The sequence below is a fragment of the Metopolophium dirhodum genome, chromosome 9 (assembly GCF_019925205.1).
Source record: "Metopolophium dirhodum isolate CAU chromosome 9, ASM1992520v1, whole genome shotgun sequence".
In the NCBI taxonomy this organism is placed as follows: domain Eukaryota; kingdom Metazoa; phylum Arthropoda; class Insecta; order Hemiptera; family Aphididae; genus Metopolophium; species Metopolophium dirhodum.
The window spans coordinates 26,369,097-26,391,386 of record NC_083568.1 but is presented as its reverse complement, the minus strand read 5'-3'; positions in this window follow the sequence as shown (position 1 = coordinate 26,391,386).

The window sequence follows — 22,290 nt, the reverse complement described above, 5'->3', positions numbered from 1 at the left end:
TCTTACCAAAAAGGTGCAAAAATATTTTCTAGACTTGAGATAATTTAAAAAATATTTTCACTTTTTTTGTGTTATTTATAGAGATAAACATTTTTGAAATTCGATTTGTTTATGAAAATATTTATTTTTTGTGAGTGAAAAAACTTGAAAAAGTAATACAAGTTTCATACCTAATGAGTTTGTTCTTGCTAAAATTAAAAAATATAAAAAATACGTGTTGACAAATGACAATGTCATTTTTATAAGCATTTAAAGTAGGTACAGACTTTTACAAAATTCGTCAAAATCACGAAAATATGTAAATTATTTTGTAGTTAAAATTCGTAAAATATTTAGTTTTAACATCTAAGACTTGAGAATTTAATATAAGATGTCTAAAAAACTGTACTTTAAGAGTTGGAAAATATCTAAAATACATTTCCACAATTTTATTCTATATATAATCATAGTACAAATGTTGACAAAATTGGATTTTTAAATGAAAAATAAAATTTTGGTTTTTTGTTTCAGTTAAAAAAATACTATTGTATACAATAACTTTAGAGTCTTGAAAGTTTTCGTCTTTACGTAAATTATTATTCATTATGAACCATGCACAATGATATATTGCAAAATATTTAGATTAATTTTAAGCCACTTATACCACAAACTATTCACACAGATCTATGGTATGTCGCTATTAATTTATAAGTTAATAACAGCTTAACAGCTAGTAATGTTGTAATATGAAATAATATTATAACAGGTATATGCAATTTGTTTATGGCAAAAGTTAGGACAAAATTCTACTAGTTATAGTAATATATAATATTATTATATAATAAAAATATCATTCGAGGCTGACAGACCGCCTCCGCTCAGAATCGTATTTCGTATGCAATAATTTATCAGTGACCTACTCATTAACGAGTGTAGAGATGGTTGAGATCGATATAAGTTACTATCATTTTCAGAACACTGTAGTCCCATATTTTCCATCCCTTTTATCGTTGACCTATATTATCATTATTATTTAGTACACATAGTCAAATAACTCAACAACTACTATTCGTTTAAATTTCGATTTAGATACATTAACATATCGATAAAAATCATTTGTTTTATAATTTACAGCAAAAAAGAACGGTTCTCATTTGAAAATAATATGGTTCATAAGTAGGTACGCTTAAAAATGTTGAGTAAAAACTATCAGAATTTGAATAAACGCATTATTAAAAGAATAAATTGGGGATGAGCATCTTTGGTGAACGATCTGGCTGCACATGTAAATCTTTGAGTATTTTACAATAATTTAATATGTACCTGTGACGAAAAAGTTTTAAGAAAGCAATATTCAACTTCAGTAATAATTATTGGCCCGTCCTACAACAGTGGTGTCCTCGTTACTAGTTTTAAATTTTCAATATAGTATGGTCGTAATAGTCGATGGTGGTTATTGAGATTTTATTTTTCTTGGTACAATTTACAAGAAAAGTATGCCACATTTTGAGGATTGTAGTCCGTCCGGCTTAAAATTATATCATTTATATTATATATTGCACCGTTGCAATAGATTGTGTACAAACGACTCAATTTAATTTAGGTCAACAGTTAGTTACCTATATATGGGGCGTTTCTTTCGACGCCGAACACTCATTATTTCTACTCAACTTAACCTAACCATTAATTCTTTTCGAAGTTTTTTCGTCAGAAAATTTGGGACACACGCCATTCTATCATTTGTCGTGGCCTTTGGTTTTTTCACCTTTATTGAGATTGTCGGTCAAATAACGACGTATCGACTTTTGAATACGTCGATTTAACCTATATTTCTATATTTTAATAGTCTGACGAAGAATAACCTAATAAGAATTTATTCACTAACCAGCACTGAACGTTTGGATGAGTAGACGTGGGATGTGGCGCACCAAAAAATGTCGTTGGTTATATTATGATGTACATAAGTTTAATAATACCAAGGTACTTATTTAAATTAATAAAAAAAACTTATTTGTTCATAGGTTGCCGTTTAAAAATCAGAAGTCGATATAGTGTATATTCAACGACTATATCGTCCGATGAACATAAACAAAAACAAATAAAGCAATAAAAATCAATGTTAAGATTACAATATATAATACCATTACATATTTTCAATTTTCCAAAAAGATTATTATATTTTCCGAAGTTCAACGATGGGGACTACCTACCGAAAACTGTTAATCAAATCTCCAACGCTTATAAAAGTTATATATATATATATTATATATTATAATATGTATTTTAATAATAACCATCTTGGTATAACGATAGTTAGTAGATTGCTTTGCGCTTATACAAATAAATGTCCAATCGACGAATACAATAATATATCAAATTATAAAATGTTAAATATTATATTCTGTATAATAGACATTTTCCGACTACGGTATACGGAACTCGACTTTTTCTCAGAACTAATTACGATCGAGATTCACTTTACGTCGAGTGGTTTCAAAATAAAGATCGTTTTTAATAAAAAAGTAAATAAAATACGGATTCTGTTTTCATAACATTATGTTGTATTATATTATATAAGTAAAAGGCGCAGGAATAATGTTGACCACACAGGATGTATACCTACGTTTATTTGTTTACTTCTATCTATCGTAAACTGTTTTACCGCTCGCACAAATATAATAAAATAAGTTAATAAACACTCTTTCTTTCTTAGTATTATTAAAAAAAATCACGATATCTAAAAAATAGTACCCGAAGTTTTCCGGTGGGTAATCCGCTGTTTTTTTTTTTTTGATCGTATGGTTTCCTTGAAACGCGCGACCTTCTCTCGGGAACGGCAACATAATCGTCTTTGATTCCCGAACCGTTTTATAATTTAGTTATTTTCTCGATCAATTTGGAACATACATAGCAGGGATACACGTGTCATGTGTGGTGTAGTGGCGAATGGAATCAAACATTATTGCATTACCCGGTTGCAGCTCGCCGGATAAGTCCTCATCTGCAGTGTACACCGAAATTCAATAACATTTGTGTTTGGAAATCTCATTGTTTTCTGATAATATTTTGATCGTAGTGAAAATTCTATTGGAGGTATATTTTATATTTTATAACAATATCCATGTATAAAAAAATCGGGTAAGTGGGTGTCGATCTGCTGTACAGTAGGTTACACAAGTGGGTCACTGTATAATGGATGGTATTAAATTTGAATTCAATGATATAAAATCATTGTATACGATAAACGACTCTGAGCGAAGACGATCTGTCAGCCCATAATATTACTAGGTATATTTGATGGTATTATTGTGATCAAAGTAATCTATTTTGCTACAGTAGGTTAAATCCATTTTGCATCTTTTCCGTTGTACCTATACCACGTCAATGGTGCCCGCTCGCTGCGCTGCGCTCGGACAAAAAAATCGAAAACATCCATCGACTTGCTATGCAACATTACCTCGAGTTAGTCACAGGGTAACCGCCGTACATCCACCCTTAATAATGACCTTTATTTTCTTTAACGACTATTTAAATAGTGGTAGGTATACGTAATACGTACGTTTACCCTGCGACTAACTTTCGTGGTGTTGCATAGCAAGTCGAGGGATATTTTCGATGTTTTCGCCAAAAAAGCGCAGAGCGAGGGCATCACTGACATCCCCCCCCCCCAAAAAAAAGGGGTGTCCCGTAAAGTAAGAATTGGTATACGTATAACGGAAAAGATCCTTAATTTTTGCCAAAAAAAATTACATTCGAAAATATCGTTGTGTGTATAAAATGTATTAATATACTGTAATTCATACTTTCATATACCCACGAATAATATTTTTAAATTACAAAAAAATAACTAAAATCGTTATATTCTTGGTTTAACATGTAATATCGTCCAAATTTGAACTTAAAATGTCTGTAAAAATTAACTTTGTTTATGTATTTTTTATATTGTTTGGTTACGATAGAACTATTTTATGAGAATTGTTGTTTTAAATTTTCAATCCTTAGCTGTAAAAAATGGTTCATACAAATTTTAAATATAAACATTCAGTGGAAATTTCATCAATAACGGTGTTTTTTTTTAGAGTTACGCTAAACTTAACTGGTTTTTCGTAAAAATCTCAGTTTTTCCTTAATTTTTTGTTTATTTTTCCTGACGCTTTTGAAAATTATTGGGAAGTTTTTACTTTTGACCACCCAACGTACAAACTAGATTCACTTTCCTACTAGAAAATATGATGTTGAAGACATTTGAAGCATTTTTATCGTCCCAAAAGATGATGACAGACACTAATGAAAAAAATCACACATAACTTTGAAATCAAAACATACATCGCTCCACTCAGAATCTAAAAACCACGCCTGAAGTTCGTTATTGTATCCCCTTGAAATTCTGTGTAGATAGAGCTGAATATAGTCTATACATGTTTAAAGTATACACATTTTATTGATTCAGATTTCAGATAAAATCCAAAAGTGAAGATTGGGTACGGTAACACGACATATCGGATATTGTTATCGCGTTTCGTGTTATTTCGTGTTGGTTTGCGATTTTTTTTTTTATAGGTATAATAATACTACACATTCCTTTACTGAAAAAACATGCAGGTTGGTCTTTATCAAAACCTAAATCAATAAACTATATTATAATGAATTATGATTCGTTAAATATATATATATTTAGACGTCACTGCACATGACGTGTGGAATTCCATTTTCAGTTTCTTATTAGACCGCAGCAGTTGTTGCAGCAAGTAAGACGACATTACAAACGACTAACGAATATTATATTATATTTTTTATTTTTTATCCAGAGTTTTTAAGCTATAATAATATAATAGGAATTATAAAATAACGTCACTACACTATTCGAATTAGCTGACAAAAGATACGAGGTCGTAAGTGTACCTACATAGTTTTTGAGTAGCACCACAATGTAAGCTGACCTAGAACTATATATTATTATGTCAAAACGGCGTGTTTACATAGGCATGTGTCTGGTAATATAAAGATACCGTGGTGCAAGTAAACCGTTTGAATATTTAAAATACCTATGGCTGTCTAAATATTTAACACGCATTATAATCTAAAAATTAAAAAAAAAAAAAAACAGTTTCGTTTACGAGAAACGTATTTTTTCCTCGAAGAACACAACACATACATTGCCCTCGACGTTCATGATGTGCCTACATGGTACGGTTATAATACCAACTAACAACTATATAACTTTTAATGTTCGGCTCGTAGTTTATTAATCGATTCGTTCTAATATATCATCATCATCAATAGCTTTGCGTTTTTTAAATTCCGCGCGCGCATCCATCGGAGGCCTTAACGGTAGGTAATCTAAAATACATTTAAAACCGAAAAGCTCATAATGCTTGAGCGTTTTTAATACGTATAAATTTATAAATATTTACTACGTACTTACGTCTTACGAGTAGGGCGCAGTGGCGTATTTAGAATTTTGTCTTGTCTCCGCTATTCCTTCGCCGCAAAAGATTCCATGACATCGTGATAACGTTATAATCACAAAATACATTACCTACCAACATTGTATAACCCGTTACCCGAGAGGTTAAATATTTTTTGCTAAAACATTATGGTCAATGATATTATGCATAACAATAATATATTATGTGACGTTTAAAAGCGTTATTACTTTGTTTTATCATTTATACATATTCATTCATTTCATAGTCATTATCGTCTATGAGGTAATATCCAACTTTCTATTTTTTAGACTTTGCTCATCAATGAGTTCATCTGGCATAATTTTGATATTCCGATGGTATAACAATAACCAACAAAAGGCGTCTATTCTGGCCCGTGTGTGATCGTTCGGATAGTTAAGTTATTATTAGGTATTATGTACGAAATTTATATTTATAGTGCCCATTATAATATTGTATACTCGTAATATATTATTATAGTGTAAGTATACATTTAAAATATTATATACGTTCTCAGAATCAATATTGATTATTATTGTTATTATTGACATTCGTCGACAAAATAATGTCACCATCAATATCATAGACTCGTGTTTTTTCTGCATTATGAAAACAACCGTCTACGAACAGATATTTTCTTGGAATTTAAAAATTCTTTTTAAAAAAAGGATTAACGCCTCCCCCTCCCCCCGCAACACACATAAACTTGCAACCGTAAATTCACCACAACACTCAACCAATAAATACTAAGTGTGATGATCTCTAGAAAACGAATACGATTCAGCTCAAATTCAGCCCAAAAGCAGATTGAAACGGCACCTCCCGATCCATAACATGATCCATGCATGATTATGTCGTGTGATTTACACGGGGATTTTTTCCTCAACAGAAAACACGCACATCGTCTCGAAAAGCTTGATAAATGTTTGAAAATATTATGTTTTACATAATCTAAAGCCACAGGAGAACAACACTTTCAAAGACGAAAAATATAAAGTAAAAATAATAAGAAAATATATATATAAAAAAAAAAATGTCGTTTTGTCGCAAATTGAACTAATTACTCTACAAAGTGTTCATACGCATAACATACCGCAGCAGTGTATTTACCTATATATACCACGGTCGTATGTAGCCAACTGCCTGCTGGGGATGAGAATAATCATATTATATATATCACACATGGTCCAAACATGTATGTTGAAGTAAATAGGCCGCAATCGATATTAACCAGCCAGTGTGCTTTTGCGCTGTACGACGCATCGTGGTCGTCACTCGACGGGCTATGCGGGTGTCGTAAAACCGCTCATTCGACACCAGAAATGCTGTTGTAACGTGTACCCACCTACGATAATAATATTATGTCGATGTGCACTGCATTTGTATTAAAATATTATGTGCTGGACTACTATCACGGCGATTGCCGGGCACAAATCGCCGACTGAACATACATTTTTCGGCCAAAGGTATATGTCCGCCATAGGGGTAGGTACGTACGGAGCTTACCATTTGATAGATATATTTTCGCCAAGTGAACGAGATCGCTCCATCGGCACGAACGATCCGGGGAGCAGAAGTGTGGATTCTTGTGGAGACGAAGGGGGGTCTTAGATATTTTAGAGTTAATTGCATTTTTTCGTGTTAAGTATAAAATATATCGAGAAATGCCCATCGAATATGTTTTTTTTTTCGATACGTCTTTGTCGTATCATGGGGTATTGACGTATTGTACGTAATCTATTTTTCTATCAATACATATTTTGTTGCACCTGTAGACCCATCATTCATACTAAGCTACCTGAGTGGAGCAATGAATGTATCGGTTTTACAATGATTTTTTTCTGCTAGAAACGTTGTTCCGATTATCAACTTCGAGGAATGTGTTGTTAAATTATGAAAAAAAAGAAATAACTCAGTGCTTTTCTTGGTAATCGTTAAAATCTGGTAACAAATGGTGGAATAATGCGAATATTTACGGAACATGTCAGTTTGAGAAAATGTATTTTGTGTTAGATTCTGAGCGGAGTGCGTATTGATTTTAAAATTATGTTTGTGTGTGTGTGTGGCTGTATTCACGAAAAGTAGTTGAAAAAAAATGCTCAGATTTTCAACTTTCATGATGGTTTCTGATAGCAAATTGCATTTAATTGGTACTTTTGACAGGTCGAATAAATTTAACAGGTAAAATTCTTTATAGTTTTTAAATTAATCGGGAAAAATATTTTGTATGTTTTTGGTGTAACTCAAAAACGAATAACAGAGATACTCATTTTTTCCAAATGCTTGTATTAACTTTGCCATATTTTAACTCTTATTTATATACATTTGAAAATATTTTTCAATATTTTAAGTTTTTGTCTATAAATATTGATTTTGTCACTGAGTCAAAAAGTTTGAAAATATATACATAATTTCTCGTAAGTTTTAATAATAGTGGTTCATAAATATTTAAAATACGTAGGTGAGCATGATTTTTTTTTATCAACATTTAAAGTAAACATTTTGACAAAATTCATCAAAAGCACCAACATTTTCAAATTATTTTGTAGTTAAAAATATAAAATATTCAATTATATAGCTAAGGATTGAAAATTTAAAACAACGTTTCTCATAGTAGTTCATACTGTAACCAAAATGTCTAAATAATATATAACCACAATTTTTTTTTAGACATTTTAACTTAAAACTTGGACGAAATTAGATATTTTAACGAAGAATAACGAATTCAGTTATTTTTTTTCTAACTTAAATATATTATTCATGGCCCATGGTACCTACTTTAAACTTTTAAAGTTCTTTTAACTATTGGTCGCTGACATTTTGTCCAATTTTTGGAGATGTTCGCTATTCAGGGGGTCCACTTTGTAGGAAGTTTGTAGTTAAAGTTAGGAAACGATCGCTATTTGGAGGTTCCCGATATTTAGAGGTGTCCATTATGAGGGGCTTCACTGTACCTATATTATTATATATTTATATTTTATATTATACACTATCACATTTTCAAATGTACCTAAGGATTTTGGCAAAAATTAATTCAATTTAATGTATTAGGTGCTAAAAGTAAAATATATTACTTTATGGTTAATAGCAATATAAAATTTATACCATGTAACATATTTAGTAATATATGCCGATAGACCGACTTCACTTCGATCGTTTTTCGTATACCTACCTTCAATGTTATATATAATAACATTGAATTCAAATTGAACACATTTACTACAGTGACTCAAACGACACGTCTTAATGTATAAGACAGTGGTACCAACTTGTCCACCCCATAGAATATATTGATTTTACAATGAAGTGTATATTCTTGTCCGTCATCACCATTTGGGGCAATAAATATGTTGGATTTTCTACTGTAGCATTTTTCTGGTAGGAAAGCGAATATAGTTTGAACTTCGGAGAGCCAAAAGTAAAAATGCCCAAGTGGTTTTCAAAAGTGTAGGGGAAAATGAAAAACAAATTCATGAAAAATGGGAAGTTTTACGCAAAAACAGTTTTTGAAATAATTCATTTTGGTAATTTGGTGTAACTCAACAACTAATTCTGTAAATACTTTAAATAATCACAAAATGTTTGTATGACCATTTCCCATACATGATATAATTTTCAAAATATGTTGATTTCTCTTGACCTATTTATGTGAATGAGAAATTTTCGAGTTTTTCTTTTTAATTTTTAAATATTTAATATTGATGAATTATTTTTTCGCAGACTAAAAATTTGAAATTTTAATACAATGTTTCTAATAAGTTGTTATAATGTAATTAAAAAAAAAGTTGAGCGGCAGTCCACAATCATTTTTTATTAACGTCGAAGTTTTAATTTTGATGGAATGCATCGAAACCGTGGAAATTTGAAAATTATTTTGTGGTTAGAAATCCATACAATTTTTTTCTTTTAATATCTAAGATATGAAAATGTAATATAAGATTCCTCACAATTTTACCGGAAAATCACATTATTCTTTATGAGCGTTTGAAGTTAAAATTTTTACGACATTGAACAACGTAAATTAATGACTTTCTTATTTAATTATTATTCAAAAACGAATACCCGTAGATTCTTTACATTTCATTGGTAAAGATATTTATGAAAGTTATAACAATTATTTTGGAAATTTCCCGGGGGCATATTTTATTTCTTACCTTTTTCCGAGTAATTAAAATACTTCACTGTTTGTCAATATTAATGAATTAAAACCATGTAATATTGATGTTAAAATAAATAAAAATCGACTATGAAAAAACTTGTTACTGAAATTAATCATATTCCATCGGTAAAAATGCAATCAGTATTCATTATCAATTTTTTCTAGCTTTATTATTTTATTAAACCTGTGTAGATAACCTGATAGGATTTGAAAATGTAAAACAAGATTCCTTATACATTTGTCTACCATCACCAAAAAAACAATTTACCAGAAAGTTAGATACATTTTTATAAGCATTTAAAATTCAAATATTTAAAAAAATCATCAAAACCACAATAATTTAAAAATTATTTTGTAGTAAAAAAATTATAAAATGTTTAATAACTTTTATAGTCAAAGATTGAAAATCTGAAACAACGTTGCTCGTATATAGTAAGTTTATACTGAAAACCAAAAAATCTAAAATTGATGTACTGTATTATCAATAGTAAAATAAATTACATTGATATCAATAACATCATAAAATATACTTAGTAATATATAGGCTAACACTTTCATTTATATACTTTAAAATTTTGAATCAGAGAATGACGCGATTCCAAAAACGAAATTAAATAATAAAAAGGTGTGGAAGTAGTACACTATACTATACAGCAAGCATCGAATGGGACCAAAAAGTCTCTATAATTGAAGTGCAATGTGTTAGATTTGAACTCAATGATGTAAGATCATTCAAAGAAAAACGATTCCGAGTGAAGACGATCATTCGAAACCTACTGTACAGCAAAGCGGTGCCAACTTACACACCTTTTAGATTCTGAGTGGAACGATGAATGTATTGATTTTACAATGATGTGTGTTTTTTTTTTTATTTTTGTGTCTGTCATTACCTTTTAGGACAGTAAAAATGCTTGGATTTTCTTTAACAGTAACTTTTCTGATAGGAAAGTGAATCTAGTTGGTACTTTGGGGGGAGGGGGGGGGGGTCAAAAGTAAAAATTTCCCAGTAGTTTTCAAAAGCGACGTGAAAAACAAAAGAAAAATTAAGGAAAAACGGGAATTTTTACGCAAAATCTGTTTTCGAGAAAATCGATTTTGGTTTTTGGTGTAACTCTAAAACAAATGACCGTAGGTACATAAAATTTTGACTGAATGTTTATATTATTAGCATTTTCTATATACCATAACATTTTCCAAATATTTTGAATTATTTTGAGCTGTTTACGGATATTTTCAGTTTCCATTTTTTTTAGTTCTTTTTTCTATAAATATCAATAAAATTTTATTTGTTGGTTAAAAAAGCTTTAAAATTTAATAGAAGGCTCCTAGGTTTCAAAGACAGATGAAAAAAATTAAAAAACCATAGTCGCAATATTTTTTTATAAGCATTTAAATTTCAAATATTGACAAAATACGTAAAAATGACGAAAAATTGCAAATTATTTTGAGTTGGAAATTCATAAAAAATTTCCTTTTTAAATCTAAGATTTGAAAATATAATACAAAATTTCTCATAAGTTTGTCTATCTTTATCGAAAAAAAAATGTCTACAAGAAAGTCAAATTAAATTTTTATGAGCGTTTGAAATGTATATTTTTACATTTGATATTCACTCGATTTCTCATGTAACGATTTTGCTATTTTGTTGTAATTAAAAAACGAATGACTGTACATACTTGAAAATTTCACTGAATGTTTATATTAGAATTTTCACCATTTTATGCACGATAAAATTTATAAAATAATTTGTCTCTTTTTGAGCTGTTTACGGACATAGCCAGTTTAAAATTTTTTTAGTTTTTTTTTCTATAAATATCAATAAAATGTTATTTGTTGGGTAAAAAACGTGAAAAGTTAATGCAAGACTTCTGATATAATGTTACAATAGCAGTTGAAAAATATTAAAAATACAAATGCACAATTTTTTTTTATAAGCATTTAAAGTTCAAATTTTGACAAAATTTAACAATTATTTTGTAGTTGAAAATTTATAAAATGTTCAACTTTTAAAGCTAAGGATTGAAAATTGAAAACAAGGTTCCACGTAAATATGTTATACATAAATTACTTTATTCACAATAATATCACCAAATATACTTGGTAATATCATAGGCTGACTGACCGTTTTCGCTCAGAATCGTTTTTCTTATACAATGATATTATATCATTGAATTCAAATTTAACACCATCCATTACAGTGACCCACTTGTCACCTACTGTACAGCAGAGCGACATCCACTTACCCACCTTTTTTTTTTTATTGATAATAACGTAAAATATTTGGTGTTGGGTTGATTCAAAAGATCAAATCTTGTAATATGTAATATTTCAAATTTTTCGATTTTTTTCAACGAATGTAATATTTTTCTGGTTGATCAATTCATTTTTTTTAGTTTTTTGATAAAACAATTGAATAGGCATTATGTATCAATTACAATTGTTTTAATATTTCTTAAATGAATAAAATATATCCGGTTGAGGTTGATAAATTATGAATTAAATGTAACGATACAACTACGGACGTAGTCTCTACCAAAATTATCAGAGATAACACTGTGAAGTGTGCGGACGCACTTGGGTTGTTAAAAAGGAAGGATTTTGAACACCGGATGCAGTCGGGTTACGCCCCTCGCTTCCCCATAATATGACTTATATAAGACATTGACCATGTTCCCACCAAAACAATTTCTATACCTACTATTAAAAGTTGTTATGCAATAAGTTTATTTAAAATACTGAAAAACAGTATAATATTATACACTTTAATAAAATAATTTTTATAGCAATAAATAATAATAATATAACAAGTGATAATGTACTTCAACTCTGTACCACAATTTCCGGTACCGAAATCGTGAGTTCGTCGGACACGTACATACCAATATTAGGTTGGTACTTACCTACCTAGCATACCTATTGCGGTTAGTAAAATAATATACTAAATATTTACTAAAACCCTTATGTAAACTAATTTAACTGATTGATAATAACTTTAATTTGAAAACCATCATTATCACAATGAAACTAGTCGTTGTTAGGGATCTAGTTTTTACTATGAATACACGAACTTAAGCGCTATCTATACGTAATTTAACGATGTGTGCTCGTTGTAACCCTGCTGTAAAACTTCTCACGTTATACCCACTATTGTCACTGCCCATACCCCCCACTCACAGCCTGCCATGTCGTTTCTGGTCCATTCTATCTTAGTCCAGGATTTGTGCAATACAATTTTGTGAATTATGCAATTATGCTTTTTACCTTATACAATGTTGTTGTAAAAAATTATAGTCGCAGACATTAGGTCCAACGAATAAGTCCAACAGTGATTTTAAGCTAAAAATATAAATATTGTTATAATATTTAACAAGTATTTATATATTATAAACATTACAAATAAAATAACAAAACGAGATTTTTTTCTCAAAATCACGATGATTGGTGGAAAAATTAGGGGTAACATTGGTACATCCTATATTTTATATTAAACGTTTATTTTGAACAAGTTAAGGTGAAGTGTTGATTGTCATCGACGATTTTGTGAATATATTATAATATAGATATAGGATCTGCATAATTTATTTTAACCGAGTGGTTGTATGAAATCAAATTTTTTGTCGTCAATATCAGACCGTCGTCTGCAAAAATGTGTTCACCGAGTTCAGAAACAAATATATATATTCGTTATTACGTATTCGTGGCACGAACAGAAAATAATCCGTTCGTGAACAAATCGAGCAGTAAACACGTCGTGGTATATATTTGGAACGTAGCAGATGGTGCAATGGCCTGTAATATAGATATCAAATACCGATTAAAATAATAGCAGTGTATGATTTTGATAAAAAAATATAACAGTAGTCAGTTCCCAGCCAAAATACCGGTTACAGTAAAAATATTTCCTATACCTTAGAATTGAGTACATACTTACACACATTCTATCACATTATACGATTCGTCAAGTAAAAATTGTAAAATAACAACAAAATGAATAAAAAAAAAATATGAAAATAATGTTCCAAAAATCAAGCAAAAAGTAGGAAAGCAGGTTACCTGCCCTAACCTTACTTAACCACTCTGCTGTGTATTAGGTGTCGAGTGTACCTCGTCATTGAGTAGGTCATACTGTAACGAATGTGTTACTTTTTAATTCAATGATGGAACACTGTATGCGAAAAATTATTCCGAGCGGAGACGATGTGTCAAAAATATTACGTTTGGTATATTTTACTATACCATTATTTCTATTTTTACCGTAGTAATTTATTTTATTATAATTAGTAATATAGTAGGTTGAATTACTTTTGGTTGAAAACATCGTATTTATCAAACTATTATCGATTGTTATAATAATTAATACTTAATAGTATATATTATAATTACATCATATATTATTTCCGATCCTTTACATATGTATATAATTGATTTGATTTTAGAAAAGCATTGAAATCATTCCGAAATTTGGTACAATCGATTGGAATATTCTTTATGAATGTTGTGATGTCAGAGAAGCCAGTAACGTATTTTATAAAATAGTTCTAGATATAATTTATATTTATATTAATTAATAATTTTGTACCCAAAAATCGTTTTTTAATTCCAAGTTTCCCAGATGGCTTGGATCTGAACTTAAGTTACTTTTACAAAGGAAGCGTGTTGCGCATAAGGTATTTAAAAAATTACAATGTTATTTTTTCAAATATTAGATTAAAAAATAAAAAATTATCTTAAAAATGATATTCTGAATGTTTGATGTGTACCCAAGACCAATTACTACCTATCTAATCCTCGTTCATTTTGGAAATTTGTTGACAAGTTATAAAGAAAATATAATTTAAGTATGGAAATGCGTTTAGGAAATAATTCCTCTGATGGTAAAGGTGATATAGCCAAATATTTTGCAGATCATGAATTTTCCTCAACCTAACCTAACCTAAATACCTAAGGTTGTTGATAATAATTCTTTCAAAGATTTAAAAGATTGTATAGTGCGACCAAGTTAAGACCAGTTAACATCAACCAGGTTTTAGACGGTTACCTGGTCATCGTCTTAACATGGTTGCACAATAGAGCTCTCTAATTATAATTTATCAATTGCTGAAGTATTTGAAGCCCTCTCAAGCATAAGGCTTAATCCTTCACCAGGTTCAGATTCAAAATTCTGTTTCCTTTTTTTTTTATACAAGTGTTGTTATTCTTTATCCATCCCAATTCTTTATTGGTTTTCTCTGTTCTTGAACTCTGGGATTTTTCCTAGTAAATTAAAATTGAGTTATGTATTTTCCCTTTGGAAAGCTGGTAACAAAATCTGAAAATCTGAGCTGTTGTTAATGACCCATATCTAAACCAAGTGCTCAAAAAATATTGGACAAACTCGTTGAACTAAAGATATCTGATTCATTTAAAATCATTTTAGTAGATGAATAACATGGCTTCCGAAAGTCGTGATCACCAAAAACTAATTTAATAGTCTTTTATCGCATTTAATTAATGTTATAAAATCGGGTGGTCGTGTAGATGCGATTTATATGAATCTTAGAAAGACCTTTGTTAAGTAGACCATGGTATTTTGATGTTGAAATAAAAAAAAAAACTTTGTATTGATGATCCGTTATTGTCATGTTTCTCCTCTTATTTATCAAACACATCTTTTAGAGTAATGATTGATGGGTTTTTTGTCCAACATAGTAAGGTGGCTATATCTGGTGAACCAGGCTGGATAACCTTAGGGTGCCCCATCTTCCCTTTTGTTTCTATTATTTATTAATGTTGTTGGTCTTATATTTAAATCATGTAACTATGTAAGTAGCTATTGTTCATCGATGGTTTAAAAATGTATTTACCAATAAATTCGATGACTCATTTCTGCTTCAATATAATCTTGAGAAATTTTCTGAATAGTGTCTCAAAAATAGTCTTTCAGCAAACTATGGAAAATGTAAATGTATTTCTTTCTTTCGTCAAAAGAATTATCAACCTGTCATTCCCTATACGATCAATAGTTTTTCCTTAAATTATACAACTACTATACGTCATTTAGGCGTGTGACTATCTTCAGATTTAACATTCAATTCTCCCATATTGATGAACTACATAGTAATTCATTACGTGCTGTTATAGGATATAGAGGGCTATTAAACGGAATTGTCCTGATTTAAAAAATTTAATTTGTTTAAAGGTATTATATCCTGTTTTTAAAAAAGGTGACCCAGCTATTGTTCCTAACTATTGGCCTACATCAACAATATCGGTAATCCCAAAACTTTTTTTTAAACTCATCTATGGTTAAATTATTAACTATTGCTCCTCGAGAAAAGTTATTGAAGTTGAAGGCTTAAACATTTTTACTACACCATGTACACCGTGACAAAAAATCAATACAGTAATTTCCCAGCTCAGGATCTAAAATGCTCAAATTACGAATTTACATAATGAATATTTCAATAGATTATATAAATATATACAATATACATATGTATATAATATGTATTATGCTCATTGCTGTTAGAGTTATAAGTACCTAATTAAAATCATTGTAATTATGGTATGAACATCGTACACGAAATTCAAAATATATTTAGGTAACTACGTAAAATAAAATTCGTAAATTTTTTAAAACGAATATTATAATATCAAACTGGCAAACTATAATGCACAAATACTCTTATTTATGTGTACCATAATATTTGATATTTATTAGCTAGATGAACATATATTAATAATTATTTTGAAATAAAACTTACATTGTTGTTTCTACACTAATTCGTTGTGAACATAATTTTGCGTGACTACCGAAATCCTGCAGTTGTCCATCATCATCAATTTTAGTATTTGAAATCTCAAACAACTAACAACTCTTCTAATCGCAACCAAAATCCAGCGAATATTATTATATTTACAATAAATTTATATATGTACAATGTACAATGTCCAACATACATGGACTATATAATATAATATATCATAAGAACATAGTCAAGTATAATTGTATATAATAATGTTACATCAATACCATATAATTATTGCACAACTTGATAAATTTATAATACCTATTTTCACTTATCTATTGTATTGGCTTAAAACAAATGTCTATATTAAAATCAACCAAATAGGTCGTTTAGCCCGTTTGATATTAAATACTGTTGTAAACACTTGCTGCACAAACGAACAACGATTATAATATAAAGACCAACATAAAAAAACTTTTACCCATGCTTTTCTGTCTTATAATATTTTTTTTTAAGTTTGTACAGCTCGTTACGGTAAAAATATAAAATGAATAATAATATACCTTAAAAAAACTGCAACAAGTCTTCTAAGTTTTTATTTACTTTAATAAATAACCAAAAAAAAAATGATAGTGGCTCACCGTTGAGTTTTTTTTTTTGTAGAGTTTTGATCATTATAACTTGTAGGAATGACGTGTATTCGGTTTAAGTTTTGAGTTTTTTCATTAAAAAATAAGTATATAATATAAAATATATGACATATGAGGTATAACATTATGAGTTATGACGTATCAATTCCCAGTAAATAATTGAATATCTACTGATACCTAATAATCAAATATAATTTTTTTGATACATGAAAACATACTTTTTCTAACGCATGACATAACTACTGCAAAAGAAAGAAAAATATATATTTAGGTACTAAACTTTGGCCAAAAAATGAATTCACCATACATTATATCTTGTTAAAAATAAACTACTTTGTGCTAAAATATAAAAATATTTATATTGAAAATGTTCGTTCAAAATAATTGACATTAAATTGGAGCGTATTTTATATCCAAAATCGCACAGGGTAAAATATTTGCAACGTGATATTTTTGAAAAAAAAATAGGCTGAAAATGTTTGTTATTTAATTTGTTTAATGAAATGTTTGCTGCTACAAGGACATTTATAAGTTATGAACGAAAACTGAAAAATTAAGTTTGTGAAGTTTTTTAATTAGAATCAGAACGAAGTGTAACTCATTTGCGACGTGTATATTATAATTTATTATCTTTGTGACTTTCCTCCCTCACCAAGAAAAAAAAAGTTTTTTCTTACAAACCAAAACCTTTATTAATACCTTTTGTAATGAATGTATATAAAACCGTATAAAATCTACAGATAATACAATTACAGTTTAGTGGTGCTAAAGGTTAAACATTTTACAAATTGGCATCAACGATAATATAGGTATGATTTTATATAATCGGTATTTATCAGCGACAAGTTCATCTTGAGAACTATCACCGACGAGTTAGCTGAATTATTGTCAATGGTATATGATTGGTACGACGGGCACGGTGACACTACAAAATATATGCCATGTACCCATATACAGGTACCTACATAATACTGCGATGCAACTTGTAAGTGATACCTATCACTGTGCACCGCAAGTGCGCAAGCGCTGGTAAGTTTCCGACTATTTTTAAATTATATACTGTGGCGTTATGGTATATTTTAAGTTTTGTCGTGTAAGCGGCATTGGCGCAACCAGAGATGAAAATATCTAAGGGGCGCTAAAATTACATAACTATTAAAGAGTTTTTTTTTCACAGGAAGCAAACATTTTGTACGTGAATATATGTTCTGATTTTTCAAACGTGCACCCGGTTTAAAATTGTATTAATTTAATGAATATTAGTGTTATAGACTATTGTAGTACAGCATACACCTATATAGAGGTAGGTATCTACTATTTTTAAATTGCGTTCGATCATAATATAGGTAGCAATGATTAGATTAAAAAAAACATTTTTTTTGTATTGTTTTTGATGTTTTCGAACTAGCCTTAGCACCAAGCCCCCTCCCTTCCCCTAGCACTGCCTAGTTGTACCCAATGATAAGCGGTAATCATTAAGGTCTAGTAAGCTAAAAAAAAATGTAGGTGTTATGCCTTGAATATAATTTAATATAAATATTACCGGATTGTATTTGTATATAGTTTATTAGATAGTTTTACTGTAATAATAGACTAGCGTCTGTTTTATATTAATATTTCCTACGCGGCTACGCGTATTCTGAAGCTATTCATTTTTATAAACACAATTTTTATCATCAGCCACCTATAAGTTTTGGAAGGCTGTACAGATACATCTCATTTACATATATACTTATTACAAACACAGATTATAATTTTATGTCATCCGCTTTACGTCCGGGCTGTACCTAATCTTCTTTGAAGTGGATTATATAAGAATTACAATATGACGAGTATTCGGAATGTAAGTCGTCGCTAAGATTAGCCTAAGAATATTTTGGTTTTTCTAAAGTAGTAGAAAAATCCGTGGCACATAATCTTCATTCTGTTTATTAATTAAATATGTTTTATTTGCAATGGCTGGTCACGAACATGGTATATTACAACGTGTGACATTTGAGTGACGATTATAATATGGCAATAATACGTTTTCAATATTTTGAACCATTCGACCTGATGATTTAAGTGGACTGTTTTTACACATTTAACAAAAAGTATTTATCTTGATTTTTGTTTAAATCTATTTTAATCGTTTCACAAATCAAATTGTAGAACTTTTTTATTGACGGGCTTATATTTTGATCCTCATAGGTAGTATTAAAATAAAAGCTCATAATTCACAATTTTTTTCAGTGTTCAACATTATTATTTACGGAGTTATATTTTGGCAGTAAGTGTTAATAATACAGATATTTATTTATTAGTTATACATTCAAACTTAGCCAATATTGATTCATAGGTTAAGGCTGGTTATGTTATGTATATTTAGAATGAATGAATAGTTAAATAATTAAAAACTTATGTAGACTATATTCTCCCATGGGGTACCGCCATTGGGTGACTTCCCCTTACCGTCAATCAAATATCATAAAATTTGCTTATTGTATAACATGTAAATACAGATTGTAAATATATCAAAGTTTGTGTCAATAAAAAAAGGGGAAAAAGGACTAGATATATTTTTTTGTATTTTGATTTTATTAGTCATCGTGTGTATTTTATCCGTCGATGATTTGTCAGAAAGATACGTCCATCCTACAGAATTACATCGCAGATAAGGTTAAAAGTGCAGCAGGAAGAATTTGTAAATTAACTTTTATTTATTAGATTCTAATAATATGGTATCTATGCTTACATTTTGTTCGACAATTATTAAAAGGTCAATCCGATAACAATTCATGATAGTTGATTTTATTTTGTAATAATAAAAATGTCATCAATCATACCTAAAACCAACCGGACAATAATGTAAAAGGCCACCGTTTTATATCCTGGAATAATGACCAGTAACACTTATTATTTTGCCTAACCTACAGTTACACTGATAAAGGTAAGTTGTAATAACTAATAACTTACTAGTATTACTATTTACTACCAACTAACTTGAATATTAGTAATAACTAATGACTGATAATGAGTCGCTTTGCCGACTGCCACGATTATTATATCACACATATGAAGTTATTTTGAAAACTAAAAACAGTAGGTAGGCAAGTGTTTTTATAAACATCTATTAAGATAACCTATTAATATTATAATAATTTTTTTAAATTATGCAAATGCCGTTTCTCGAATTCGTGTAAAATAGGTACGCATTTTTAAATGAATTACATTTTTTAATTTTTCTTATGGTTATACTTTACTTAAACGTATATGAAACGTTCTACACAAACACAATAGTTATGCCGAGCGGATATGAGAGTGTCGAGTGTACAACACATCCGGCCTTCGCGGTCTGTCCGTACTCTAGCTTTATAATAGGTATATTATACAATAGTCAATAATGACAAGCTGAATAAATACCAGCTACATTAACTACGTACGTAATTTATTATACATATCATAACTTTAAAATGTATATTGTAACAGCACTTCAAACCCAACGGAAACGAGTATAAGATCAAAGACTCCCAGGAATAATTACTTAAAAATATAAATTATAATATTATGTCATTTTTCGGTCAATATGCAGAGTGCCGCGAAACAGTGAAAATCGTCTCCTTCTTCAAATACGGGAATACAGAGCTAATACACATGCAAATTAGGACACGCTGTAGCCCATCCCTTTTATAGGTAAAGTGTTCCCCTTTTTGTACAAAAAAAAACCTAAAATATCGATTATAAATAATAATAATAATAATAACAATAGGAATTTATATTCTGGAAATCTGTTTCTCCGAGAACATCAACACTATTGTATTTTATAATCTAAATATTAATTATTATATCAAACGGTTTAAAGCCTATAGAACTATAGTAGCAAGACCCGTTCCAATACCCATCATGACAGCCGGCAGGGTGTCGCGTGGGTGGGGATGCACATAATCGGCGCGTTCACTCGTTGGACAGAGTATATTATAGTATAATATTATAATATACAACAATAATTACACTGTTGTTATAATCAATAATTCCTTTGAGTAAATAGCTAGATAGGTACGTGATCGTAATTAATAATAACGAAAAATAGATCAAACAATTTTGCAGTGTGCCTATGAATAAAGGTTTTCCGTTTATACTCATGTTAGTAACATTTGCTAGGGTTTTAAACGTGGACTGGGAAAAGACAAACGAGAATCACAATAACAACACAAAAACCTGTATCAAAATATATTAGGGCTTATAGTTGTAGTAAAATGTTAACGGCCCAGGGGGCGACCGCCCTCCCGTTCGGTTCCACAGACGACCGCATATACCACCCCGGGTTAAACCTAATTGCGCTATAAAAACTTAAAACATCATGTACACCATAATAATGTAATAGTTTAATATTGTATAACATAATTTAATAATGCTCCTTTACGTCATAAGCGAATGTAGTACATGGAAATTAGAAAATCTAATTTGAGCCCAGAGATTACGAGTGAGACTTTACCGTGTATACCAACCAACAAATCGAAATCATTCAACACGACAAACGATTATTTTATTGGTGACGCAGAGCCACAGAGGATATCATGAATATATTCATATTATATTGATAACTAATATAAAAAAATACACCCTACTCGTGAGCTGTTTTTTTTTTTTTTTTGGAACATTAAATTGTTTGAACAGCCTTCAGAGCAAATATTATAATAGTTTCCGTTCCACAAAGTTAAACATTTATGGTAGAGGCGTATGGGACACCTGACAAATAAACTGCAAGCAGTTCTTATTAAATATTTACTGCACTACTGGTACACACATTTTTTTAAAATAATTACGCAATTTTAAAAACGGAATGTAAATTGTAATAGTTAAAATAATTGCTGTAAAAGGTATACCCATTTAAAATCTATATTTTTCTTGTAATTAAATATAGGTATTCGTTACAATATTTATTGTGTATAGTATTTGAAAATATTAGAAATCGCGTACTTTCTTTTAAGGCTTCGGTTCAGAGTACCAGAACACCTATACACTGGATATTTCATAAAATGTAAAAATGTAACCAATCATAAGTACAATATTGAGTTATTAAAATGTATTATATTAGTTATAGTTTAATTATATCCTATAATAAATAATTGTAAAATATCCAGAGTATCGAATGTAGATTACGTACCTACCTACGTTTATAATATATATCTTAAATTAGCGGCATCATTTTGTTTTTTCAGTATATGGACTAGACAGGCAAATATTTATTGCCAAACAATTTTAAAAGTAGCACTGACCTAACCCAATCGCAGAACGATTCACAGCCCATTCGATGCGATCCACGCTGTACACCGACGGGGGCCTGA